Consider the following 13952-nt stretch of genomic DNA (forward strand, 5'->3'; position numbering starts at 1 on the left):
TAGAATTAAATATTGAGACAGTTTTTTAATTCAGGAGCGTTTGCCAGTATGAAGATAGTATTAAGAGTCTGTAGAATTAAATATCAAGACAGCATTTAGATTCAGGACAGTTTCCCATTATGATGACAGTATTTAGAGCGTGTAGAATTAAATATCAAGACAGTATTTAGATTCAGGAGAGTTTCTCATTATGGAGACAGTATTTAGAGTTTGTAGAGTTAAATATCGAGAGAGTATTTAAATTCAGGAGCGTCTCCTAGTATATACACAGAGTATTTAGAGCCTGTAGAAATAAATATCGAGACAGTATTTGTATTTTGGAGAGTTTCCCAGTATGGAGACAGTATTTAGGGTCTGTAGAATTGAATATTGAGACAGTATTTAGATTCAGGGCAGTTTCTCTGTATGAAGACAGTATTTAGAGCCAGTAGAATTAAATATCGAGACAGTATTTAGATTCTGGTGAATTTCCTAGTATGGAGACATTATTAAGAGTCTGTAGAGTTAAATATCGAGACAGTATTTTGATTCAGGAGAGTTTTCCAGTATGGAGAGAGTATTTAGGGTCTATAGAATTAAATATCGAGACAGTATTTAGATTCAGGAGAGTTTTCTCTTAATGAAACAGTATTTAGAGTCTGTAGAATTAAGTATTGAGACAGCTAGTATTTAGATTCAGTAGAAATTTCCAGTATGGAGACAGTATTTAGAGCCTGTAGAATTAAATATCGAGACAGTATTTATATTTGGGAGATTTTCCCAAATTGTAGACAGTATTTAGAGCCTGTAGAATTAAATATTGCGTCAGTATTTAGATTCAGGAGAGATTCCCGGTATGGAGACAGTATTTAGGGTCTGTAGAATTAAATATTGAGACAGTATTTAGATTCAGGAGTGTTTTCCAGTATGGAGATAGTATTTAGAGCCTGTAGAATTAAATATCGAGACAGTATTTAGATTCAGGATCGTTTCCCAGTATGGAGACAGTATTTAGAGTCTGTAGATTTAAATATTGAGACAGTATTTAGATTCAGGGCAGTTTCCCTGTATGAAGACGGTATTTAGAGCCTGTAGAATTAAATATCGAGACAGTATTTAGATTCTGGTGAATTTCCTAGTATGGAGACATTATTAAGAGTCTGAAGAGTTAAATATCGAGACAGTATTTAGATTCAGGAGAGTTTCCCAGTATGGAGACAGTATTTAGGGTCTGTAGAATTAAATATCGAGACAGTATTTAGAGTATGTAGAATTAAATATCGAGATAGAATTTAGATTCTGGAGAGTTTCCCAGTATGGAGACAGTATTTAGAGTCTGTAGAATTAAATATCGAGACAGTATTGAGATTTAGAAGAGTTTTCCTGTATGGAGACAGTATTTAGAGTCTGTAGAATTAAATATCAAGATAGTATTTAGATTCAGGAGAGTTTCGCAATATGGAGAGAATATTTAGGGTCTGTAGAATTAAATATCGAGATAGTATTTAGAGTCTGTAGAATTAATTATTGAGATAGTATTTAGATTCAGGAGAGTTTCCCAGTATGGAGAGAGTATTCAGTGTCTGTAGAATTAAATATCGAGACAGTATTTAGAGTCTGTAGAATTAAATATCGAGACAGTATTTAGATTCAAGATCGTTTCCTAGTATACACAGAGTATTAAGAGTCTGTAGAATTAAATATCGAGACAGTATTTAGATTCAGGAGAGTTTCCCAGTATGGAGACAGTATTTAGAGTCTGTGGAATAAAATATCGAGACAGTATTTAGATTCAGGGGAGTTTGCCAGTATGGAGACAGTATTTAGAGTCTGTAGAATTAAATTTCGAGACAGTACTTAGATTCATGGCTTTTTCCCTGTATGAAGACAGTTTTTAGAGCCTGTAGAATTTAATATCAAGACAGTATTTAGGTTCAGGAGAGTTTCCTAGTATGGAGACAGTATATAGAGTCTGTAGAATTAAATATTGAGACAGTATTTAGATTCAGGAGAGTTTCCTAGTATGGGGACAGTATTTAGAGCCTGTGGAATTAAATATCGAGACAGTATTTAGATTCAGGAGAGTTTTCCAGTATGGAGACAGTATTTAGAGTCTGTAGAATTAAATATCGAGACAGTATTTAGATTCAGGAGAGTTTGCCAGTATGGAGACAGTATTTAGAGTGTATGGAAATAAATATCGAGACAGTATTTAGATTCAGGAGAGTTTTCTAGTAATGAAACAGTATTTAGAGTCTGTAGAATTAAGTATTGAGACAGTATTTAGATTCAGTAGAGATTTCCAGTATGGAGACAGTATTTAGAGCCTGTAGAATTATATATCGAGACAGTATTTAGATTCAGGGCAGTTTTCCTTCATAATGACAGTGTTTAGAATGTGTAGAATTAAATATTGAGACAGTATTTAGATTCTGGAGAGATTCCCAGTATGGAGACAGTATTTAGAGCCTCTAGAATTATATATCGAGACAGTATTTAGATTCAGGAGCGTTTCCCAGTATGGAGACAGTATTTAGAGTGTGTAGAATTAAATAACGAGACAGTATTTAGATTCTGGAGAGATTCCCAGTATGGAGACAGTATTTAGAGCCTGTAGAATTAAATATTGAGACAGTGTTTAGATTCAGGAGCGTTTCCCAGTATGGAGACAGTATTAGGAGGCTCTAAAAATAAATATCGAGACAGCATTTAGATTCAGGGCAGTTTCCCTTTATGATGACAGTATTTAGAGTGTGTAGAATTAAATATCAAGACAGTATTTAGATTCAGGAGAGTTTCTCATTATGGAGACAGTATTTAGAGTTTGTAGAGTTAAATATCGAGACAGTATTTAGATTCAGGAGCGTTTCCTAGTATATAAACAGAGTATTTAGAGCCTGTAGAAATAAATATCGAGTCAGTCTTTGTATTCTGGAGAGTTTCCCAGTATGGAGACAGTATTTTGGGTCTGTAGAATTAAATATTGAGACAGTATTTAGATTCAGGAGTGTTTTCCAGTATGGAGACAGTATTTAGAGCCTGTGGAATTAAATATCGAGACAGTATTTAGATTCAGGATCGTTTCCCAGTATGGAGACAGTATTTAGAGTCTGTAGATTTAAATATCGAGACAGTATTTAGATTCAGGAGAGTTTTCCAGTATGGAGAAAGTATTTAGAGTCTTTAGAATTCAATATCGAGACAGTATTTAGATTCAGGAGAGTTTCCTAGTATTGAAACAAGTATTTAGAACCTGTAGAATTAAATATCGAGACAGTATTTAGATTCAGGACAATTTCCCTTCATGATGATATTTTTGAGAATGTGTAGAATTAAATATCAAGACAGTATTTAGATTCTGGTGAGTTTCCTAGTATGGAGACAGTATTTAGAGTCTGTAGAGTTAAATATCGAGACAGTATTTAGATTCAGGGCAGTTTCCCTTCATGATGACAGTGTTTAGAATGTGAAGAATTAAATAATGAGACAGTATTTAGATTCTGGAGAGATTCCCAGTATGGAGACAGTATTTAGAGCCTGTAGAATTAAATATTGAGACAGTTTTTTAATTCAGGAGCGTTTGCCAGTATGAAGATAGTATTAAGAGTCTGTAGAATTAAATATCAAGACAGCATTTAGATTCAGGACAGTTTCCCATTATGATGACAGTATTTAGAGCGTGTAGAATTAAATATCAAGACAGTATTTAGATTCAGGAGAGTTTCTCATTATGGAGACAGTATTTAGAGTTTGTAGAGTTAAATATCGAGAGAGTATTTAAATTCAGGAGCGTCTCCTAGTATATACACAGAGTATTTAGAGCCTGTAGAAATAAATATCGAGACAGTATTTGTATTTTGGAGAGTTTCCCAGTATGGAGACAGTATTTAGGGTCTGTAGAATTGAATATTGAGACAGTATTTAGATTCAGGGCAGTTTCTCTGTATGAAGACAGTATTTAGAGCCAGTAGAATTAAATATCGAGACAGTATTTAGATTCTGGTGAATTTCCTAGTATGGAGACATTATTAAGAGTCTGTAGAGTTAAATATCGAGACAGTATTTTGATTCAGGAGAGTTTTCCAGTATGGAGAGAGTATTTAGGGTCTATAGAATTAAATATCGAGACAGTATTTAGATTCAGGAGAGTTTTCTCTTAATGAAACAGTATTTAGAGTCTGTAGAATTAAGTATTGAGACAGCTAGTATTTAGATTCAGTAGAAATTTCCAGTATGGAGACAGTATTTAGAGCCTGTAGAATTAAATATCGAGACAGTATTTATATTTGGGAGATTTTCCCAAATTGTAGACAGTATTTAGAGCCTGTAGAATTAAATATTGCGTCAGTATTTAGATTCAGGAGAGATTCCCGGTATGGAGACAGTATTTAGGGTCTGTAGAATTAAATATTGAGACAGTATTTAGATTCAGGAGTGTTTTCCAGTATGGAGATAGTATTTAGAGCCTGTAGAATTAAATATCGAGACAGTATTTAGATTCAGGATCGTTTCCCAGTATGGAGACAGTATTTAGAGTCTGTAGATTTAAATATTGAGACAGTATTTAGATTCAGGGCAGTTTCCCTGTATGAAGACGGTATTTAGAGCCTGTAGAATTAAATATCGAGACAGTATTTAGATTCTGGTGAATTTCCTAGTATGGAGACATTATTAAGAGTCTGAAGAGTTAAATATCGAGACAGTATTTAGATTCAGGAGAGTTTCCCAGTATGGAGACAGTATTTAGGGTCTGTAGAATTAAATATCGAGACAGTATTTAGAGTATGTAGAATTAAATATCGAGATAGAATTTAGATTCTGGAGAGTTTCCCAGTATGGAGACAGTATTTAGAGTCTGTAGAATTAAATATCGAGACAGTATTGAGATTTAGAAGAGTTTTCCTGTATGGAGACAGTATTTAGAGTCTGTAGAATTAAATATCAAGATAGTATTTAGATTCAGGAGAGTTTCGCAATATGGAGAGAATATTTAGGGTCTGTAGAATTAAATATCGAGATAGTATTTAGAGTCTGTAGAATTAATTATTGAGATAGTATTTAGATTCAGGAGAGTTTCCCAGTATGGAGAGAGTATTCAGTGTCTGTAGAATTAAATATCGAGACAGTATTTAGAGTCTGTAGAATTAAATATCGAGACAGTATTTAGATTCAAGATCGTTTCCTAGTATACACAGAGTATTAAGAGTCTGTAGAATTAAATATCGAGACAGTATTTAGATTCAGGAGAGTTTCCCAGTATGGAGACAGTATTTAGAGTCTGTGGAATAAAATATCGAGACAGTATTTAGATTCAGGGGAGTTTGCCAGTATGGAGACAGTATTTAGAGTCTGTAGAATTAAATTTCGAGACAGTACTTAGATTCATGGCTTTTTCCCTGTATGAAGACAGTTTTTAGAGCCTGTAGAATTTAATATCAAGACAGTATTTAGGTTCAGGAGAGTTTCCTAGTATGGAGACAGTATATAGAGTCTGTAGAATTAAATATTGAGACAGTATTTAGATTCAGGAGAGTTTCCTAGTATGGGGACAGTATTTAGAGCCTGTGGAATTAAATATCGAGACAGTATTTAGATTCAGGAGAGTTTTCCAGTATGGAGACAGTATTTAGAGTCTGTAGAATTAAATATCGAGACAGTATTTAGATTCAGGAGAGTTTGCCAGTATGGAGACAGTATTTAGAGTGTATGGAAATAAATATCGAGACAGTATTTAGATTCAGGAGAGTTTTCTAGTAATGAAACAGTATTTAGAGTCTGTAGAATTAAGTATTGAGACAGTATTTAGATTCAGTAGAGATTTCCAGTATGGAGACAGTATTTAGAGCCTGTAGAATTATATATCGAGACAGTATTTAGATTCAGGGCAGTTTTCCTTCATAATGACAGTGTTTAGAATGTGTAGAATTAAATATTGAGACAGTATTTAGATTCTGGAGAGATTCCCAGTATGGAGACAGTATTTAGAGCCTCTAGAATTATATATCGAGACAGTATTTAGATTCAGGAGCGTTTCCCAGTATGGAGACAGTATTTAGAGTATGTAGAATTAAATAACGAGACAGTATTTAGATTCTGGAGAGATTCCCAGTATGGAGACAGTATTTAGAGTCTGTAGAATTAAATATTGAGACAGTGTTTAGATTCAGGAGCGTTTCCCAGTATGGAGACAGTATTAGGAGGCTCTAAAAATAAATATCGAGACAGCATTTAGATTCAGGGCAGTTTCCCTTTATGATGACAGTATTTAGAGCGTGTAGAATTAAATATCAAGACAGTATTTAGATTCAGGAGAGTTTCTCATTATGGAGACAGTATTTAGAGTTTGTAGAGTTAAATATCGAGACAGTATTTAGATTCAGGAGCGTTTCCTAGTATATAAACAGAGTATTTAGAGCCTGTAGAAATAAATATCGAGTCAGTATTTGTATTCTGGAGAGTTTCCCAGTATGGAGATGTTATTTAGGGTCTGTAGAATTAAATATTGAGACAGTATTTAGATTCAGGAGTGTTTTCCAGTATGGAGACAGTATTTAGAGCCTGTGGAATTAAATATCGAGACAGTATTTAGATTCAGGATCGTTTCCCAGTATGGAGACAGTATTTAGAGTCTGTAGATTTAAATATTGAGACAGTATTTAGATTCAGGGCAGTTTCCCTGTATGAAGACGGTATTTAGAGCCTGTAGAATTAAATATCGAGACAGTATTTAGATTCTGGTGAATTTCCTAGTATGGAGACATTATTAAGAGTCTGTAGAGTTAAATATCGAGACAGTATTTAGATTCAGTAGAAATTTCCAGTATGGAGAGAGTATTTAGGGTCTGTAGAATTAAATTTTGAGACAGTATTTAGAGTATGTAGAATTAAATATCGAGATAGTATTTAGATTCTGGAGAGTTTCCCAGTATGGAGACAGTATTTAGAGTCTGTAGAATTAAATATCGAGACAGTATTTAGATTCAGGAGAGTTTTCCAGTATGGAGAAAGTATTTAGAGTCTTTAGAATTCAATATCGAGACAGTATTTAGATTCAGGAGAGTTTCCTAGTATTGAAACAAGTATTTAGAACCTGTAGAATTAAATATCGAGACAGTATTTAGATTCAGGACAATTTCCCTTCATGATGACATTTTTGAGAATGTGTAGAATTAAATATCAAGACAGTATTTAGATTCTGGTGAGTTTCCTAGTATGGAGACAGTATTTAGAGTCTGTAGAGTTAAATATCGAGACAGTATTTAGATTCAGAAGAGTTTACCAGTATGGAGACAGTATTTAGAGTCTGTAGAATTAAATATCGAGACAGTATTTAGATTCAGGTGAGTTTCCTAGTATGGAGACAGTATTTAGAGCCTGTAGAATTATATATCGAGACAGTATTTAGATTCACGAGAGTTCTCCAGTATGGAGACAGTATTTAGAGTCTGTAGAATTAAATATCGAGACAGTATTTAGATTCAGGAGAGTTTAAAAGTATGGAGACAGTATTTAGAGTCTATAGAATTAAATATCGAGACAGTATTTAGATTCAGGAGAGTTTTCTAGTAATGAAACAGTATTTAAGAGTCTGTAGAATTAAGTATTGAGACAGTATTTAGATTCAGTAAAGATTTCCAGTATGGAGACAGAATTTAGAGCCTGTAGAGTTAAATATCGAGGCAGTATTTAGATTCAGGGCAGTTTCCCTTCATGATGACAGTGTTTAGAATGTGAGGAATTAAATAATGAGACAGTATTTAGATTCTGGAGAGATTCCCAGTATGGAGACAGTATTTAGAGCTGTAGAATTAAATATTGAGACAGTTTTTTAATTCAGGAGCGTTTGCCAGTATGAAGATAGTATTAAGAGTCTGTAGAATTAAATATCAAGACAGCATTTAGATTCAGGACAGTTTCCCATTATGATGACAGTATTTAGAGCGTGTAGAATTAAATATCAAGACAGTATTTAGATTCAGGAGAGTTTCTCATTATGGAGACAGTATTTAGAGTTTGTAGAGTTAAATATCGAGAGAGTATTTAAATTCAGGAGCGTCTCCTAGTATATACACAGAGTATTTAGAGCCTGTAGAAATAAATATCGAGACAGTATTTGTATTTTGGAGAGTTTCCCAGTATGGAGACGTTATTTAGGGTCTGTAGAATTAAATATTGAGACAGTATTTAGATTCAGGGCAGTTTCCCTGTATGAAGACAGTATTTAGAGCCAGTAGAATTAAATATCGAGACAGTATTTTGATTCTGGTGAATTTCCTAGTATGGAGACATTATTAAGAGTCTGTAGAGTTAAATATCGAGACAGTATTTTGATTCAGGAGAGTTTTCCAGTATGGAGAGAGTATTTAGGGTCTATAGAATTAAATATCGAGACAGTATTTAGATTCAGGAGAGTTTTCTCTTAATGAAACAGTATATAGAGTCTGTAGAATTAAGTATTGAGACAGCTAGTATTTAGATTCAGTAGAAATTTCCAGTATGGAGACAGTATTTAGAGCCTGTAGAATTAAATATCGAGACAGTATTTATATTTGGGAGATTTTCCCAAATTGTAGACAGTATTTAGAGCCTGTAGAATTAAATATTGCGTCAGTATTTAGATTCAGGAGAGATTCCCGGTATGGAGACAGTATTTAGGGTCTGTAGAATTAAATATTGAGACAGTATTTAGATTCAGGAGTGTTTTCCAGTATGGAGATAGTATTTAGAGCCTGTAGAATTAAATATCGAGACAGTATTTAGATTCAGGATCGTTTCCCAGTATGGAGACAGTATTTAGAGTCTGTAGATTTAAATATTGAGACAGTATTTAGATTCAGGGCAGTTTCCCTGTATGAAGACGGTATTTAGAGCCTGTAGAATTAAATATCGAGACAGTATTTAGATTCTGGTGAATTTCCTAGTATGGAGACATTATTAAGAGTCTGAAGAGTTAAATATCGAGACAGTATTTAGATTCAGGAGAGTTTCCCAGTATGGAGAGAGTATTTAGGGTCTGTAGAATTAAATATCGAGACAGTATTTAGAGTATGTAGAATTAAATATCGAGATAGTATTTAGATTCTGGAGAGTTTCCCAGTATGGAGACAGTATTTAGAGTCTGTAGAATTAAATATCGAGACAGTATTGAGATTTAGAAGAGTTTTCCTGTATGGAGACAGTATTTAGAGTCTGTAGAATTAAATATCGAGATAGTATTTAGATTCAGGAGAGTTTCGCAATATGGAGAGAATATTTAGGGTCTGTAGAATTAAATATCGACATAGTATTTAGAGTCTGTAGAATTAATTATTGAGATAGTATTTAGATTCAGGAGAGTTTCCCAGTATGGAGAGAGTATTCAGTGTCTGTAGAATTAAATATCGAGACAGTATTTAGAGTCTGTAGAATTAAATATCGAGACAGTATTTAGATTCAAGATCGTTTCCTAGTATACACAGAGTATTAAGAGTCTGTAGAATTAAATATCGAGACAGTATTTAGATTCAGGAGAGTTTCCCAGTATGGAGACAGTATTTAGAGTCTGTGGAATAAAATATCGAGACAGTATTTAGATTCAGGGGAGTTTGCCAGTATGGAGACAGTATTTAGAGTCTGTAGAATTAAATTTCGAGACAGTACTTAGATTCATGGCTTTTTCCCTGTATGAAGACAGTATTTAGAGCCTGTAGAATTTAATATCAAGACAGTATTTAGGTTCAGGAGAGTTTCCTAGTATGGAGACAGTATATAGAGTCTGTAGAATTAAATATCCAGACAGTATTTAGATTCAGGAGAGTTTTTAGTATGGAGGCTGTATTTAGAGTCTGGAGATATACATTTTGTGACAGGATTTTGAGTGTGAAGTTTTACATTCGAAGACAGTAGGTAAGCTAGAGATTACTAATTACACACTGTTTGGAGTCTGGAGATTTTCCCTCCTACTGAGACAGAATTTAGAGTCTTGTGACTTACTTACCTTATCTTCCAAAACAGTATCTACAGTCAGGAGATTTAGCTATGGAGACAGTATTTAGAGTCTGGAAATTTACTTAGTGAAACAGAATGTTGTGTCTCGGGATTTACCCACCAATATAGCATAACATGTCTGGAGATTTCCCAACCCAGACAGGATTAAGAGCCTGGAAATTTACATATCCAGACAGTATTTAGAGATTTTCCTACCTACCATGAGGTAGCCCGCGTGGCACAGTGGTTAGAGCGTCAGCTCTAGAGTCGCGATGTAAGGAGTTGATCCTTACGTCGCGAGTTTGAATGCCACTGTGGGACGTGGAGATCGGTCCTTCGGATGAGACCTTATAAACCTAGGTCCCGTGTCGCAATAGGTGCTGTCAAGAAAAAGATCCCTCACTTCTCAATGGCCGTAAGTGCCGAGTATAGGACAAAATTTGCAGCTCTCCACTGGCAGGTGGTGGCATGTCCATATGAGTGAAAAATTCTCAAGAGGGACGTTAAACAACATATAAACAAACAAACAAACAAACCTACCATGATAGTATTTAGATTTAGGAGATTTAACTACTGAGATAGTATCTTGAATCTGGGGATTAACTCACCAAGATAGTATATAGAGTCTATTGAGATTTAACTACCAAGAAACATGATTTAGAGTCTTCAGTTTTACATACCAAGACAGTATTTGGAGTTGAGTTTTACCTACAGAGACAGTATTTAGAGTCTGGGTATTTACTTACTTACCAGTACACAGTATTTATAGTCTGAGATTTTCCTACCCAGATAGTGTTGAGAGCCTGGGGAATTATATACTGAGACAGAATTTAGAGTCTTGGAGTCTTGGAGATTTCCTTACCAACCAAGATAGTATTTTAGAGTCTTGGGATTAACCTACCTTACATGACATTTAGAGTCGGAAGATTGAATTATGGAGGTAGTATTTAGAGCTTAGAATCAGGAGTTTTTATGGATATGGAGTCTGTAGATTTACCTACCGAGACAGTATTTGAAATCTGGGGATTTACCTACCAAGATAGTATTGAGAGTCTGGATTTTATGTACCTACCAAGAGAGTATTTAGAGTTTGGGGATTTACCTACATAGAAAGTATTTATAGAAGCTCAGTTTTTACATACCTACCAAGAAAGTATTTTAAGATTCGATTTACCTACTGAGAAAGTAGAGTCTAGGGATTTACTTATAGAGGAAGTAGTGAGAGTCAGGGATATACTAAGACAGTAGATTCTGGGGATTTACCTACCTAGATTGTATTTAGAGTCTGGTAATATTACTTACCCTGATAGTATTGTGAGTCTTGATAATTAAAAACCAGGACAGTGTTTAGGGTTTGGGGATTTCCCTACCAAGATAGTATTGAGAGTCTGGGGATTTTTCTACCTATCATTACAATATTTAGGGCCAAGGGATTTAGCTATGGAGACAATAGATAGAGTCTGGAGATTTACCCACAGAGGCAGTATAGAGTCTGGAGTTTGAAATACCAAGGCAGGATGTAGAGTCTGGAGATTTATGTACGGAGACAGTATTTAAAGGCTGGAGATTTAAATATCAAGTGAACGAGTTTGGAGACAGTAGAATATTGAGGTGTACCTATGCAGACAGTATTTAGAGTCTGGAGATTTAGGTTCTGAGACAGTATCTGGAGATTTAAATATCGAGAAAGTATTCAGAGTCACGAAAATTTACCTAGTATGGAGACAGTATTTAGAGTCTGGATATTTCCCTTTGGAGACAGTATTCAGAGTCTGGAGATTTTCCTACCTACTGAGACAGAATTTAATGTCAAGAGACCTACCTACCAAGACGGTGTAAAGAGTCAGTAGATTTACCTAGAAAGATAGTATTAAGAGACTGGGGTTTTATCTAACGAGACAGTATTTTTGAGTATTGGGATTTACCCACCAATATAGTATATATAGTCTGGAGATTTACCAATAGAGTCAGTATTTAGAGTCTGGAGATTTACTAATAGAGTCAGTATTTAGAATCTGGAGATTTACCTACTGAGACAATATTAAGATTCTGGAGATTTACATATTGAGACAGTATTTAGAGTCTGGAGATCAACTTTGTATGGAGACAGTACTTCGAGTCTGGGGATTTACTTTTGAGACATTGTTTGGAGTCTGAAGATTTTCCTACCTACTTACAGAGAATTTAGAGTATTGGGAATTAAGGCCAGTGGCAAGTCAGGGTTTTCCGGAGAAAAAAGGTTTAATACATGGGTTTTTTCACTTATGAAATAGTGATTGAGAGTGATCTCCCGTGTAGAATTCTCTAAGCGGTGAAAACCAATAAAGCGTATGTTACAGAGGTAAACAAAAGCACGTGTACTTTCTTCAACGGGTAGAATCATCTATACATCAAAAAAGAAAAGTAGTAATGGCTTTGTTGTACATTAATTGTACATTGTATTGAGGGACAAAGAGCCAACAGGCCGTCATTTACCATAGTTATGCTCAGTATGCTGGGAAGATTTGACATATGGTGAAAGGTAGGTCGACCATGCCGATTGAGAACAGTTCTTAGGATGTGTGAAGGAATCAGCATTAAGTAACTACGAATAAAAGTTAAAAATAAATCCATGCCAATATTTTTATGACAATGTGTTTCAATCAATTCAGTCAATTAAATGATAAAAACAATCAACCAGTCTCTTGACCAATTTTAGCTGTTAAGGGACGCAACTCAAAAATGATGATCGGTACCGGTATATCCATGTCTTGTTTCTATATATACATTTTCAGCCAAAATATCTATTGGTCATAGGAAATGAAGATACAATAATGTATATAATACAAAAAATCTATGAAATAAATGGGTTTTGAAGAAATATTTTGGTGAAAAATTATGTAGGTCCCTTTTATCAACATTTTACATAGAAAATGCATTAAGAATTGTAAAAACACTAACTTGACAAAATCTAAAAAAGAATGTTGGATTGGTAGGTAAAACGATCCAGAATATAACCTGTTTAGTACATTTTAACCTACTCAAAAGTTCTTGAAAAATTCTATACAATAACCAGGAACCTTGCCAATGTCCTTAACAACCTACATAATCACTATTTAGATTCAGAAGATTTACCTATGGAGAAGGTATTTAGAGTCTTGGGATTTACCCACTGATATAGTATATAGTCTGGAGATTTACCTACTGAGACAGGATTTAGAGTCTGGAGATTTACCTACTGAGACAGGATTTAGAGTCTGGAGATTTACCTACCGAGACAGGATTTAGAGTCTGGAAGTTTACCTACCGAGACAGGATTTAGAGTCTGAAGATTTACCTACCGAGACAGGATTTAGAGTCTGGAGATTTACCTACCAAGACAGGATTTAGAGTCTGGAAGTTTACCTACCGAGACAGGATTTAGAGTCTGAAGATTTACCTACCGAGACAGGATTTAGAGTCTGGAGATTTAAATAATAAGACAGTATTTAGAGGGAGGTGATTTACATAATATAGAGACAGTATTTATTGTCTGGAGATTAACCTACCGAGAAAGCATTTAGAGTCTGGGGATTTATCTATTGATACAGTATTTAGAGGGAGGAGATTTACATAATATAGAGACAGTATTTAGAGTCTGGAGATTTACCTACCAAGAAAGCATTTAGAGTCTAGGGATTCATTTATCAAGACAGTATTTAGAGTGTGGAGATTTACCCAGTGATAAAGTATACAGAGTCTGGTGATTTACCTACCAAAATGGAATTTAGAGTCTTGAGTCTGGAGAGACAGTATTAAGAATCTGGGGATTTACCTACCGAGACAGTGTTTAGAGTCTGGGGATTTACCTACCGAGACAGTATTTAGAGTCTGGGGATTTACTTACCGAGACAGTATTAAGAATCTGGGGATTTACCTACCGAGACAGTATTAAGAATCTGGGGATTTACCTACCGAGACAGTATTAAGAATCTGGGGATTTACCTACCGAGACAGTATTTAGAGTCTGGAGATTTACCTACTGAGAC

The sequence above is a fragment of the Saccostrea echinata genome, unplaced genomic scaffold (assembly GCF_033153115.1).
Source record: "Saccostrea echinata isolate AGI-Se365-2 ecotype Australia unplaced genomic scaffold, CSIRO_AGI_Sech_v1 ptg000028l, whole genome shotgun sequence".
NCBI classification, from domain to species: Eukaryota; Metazoa; Mollusca; class Bivalvia; order Ostreida; family Ostreidae; genus Saccostrea; species Saccostrea echinata.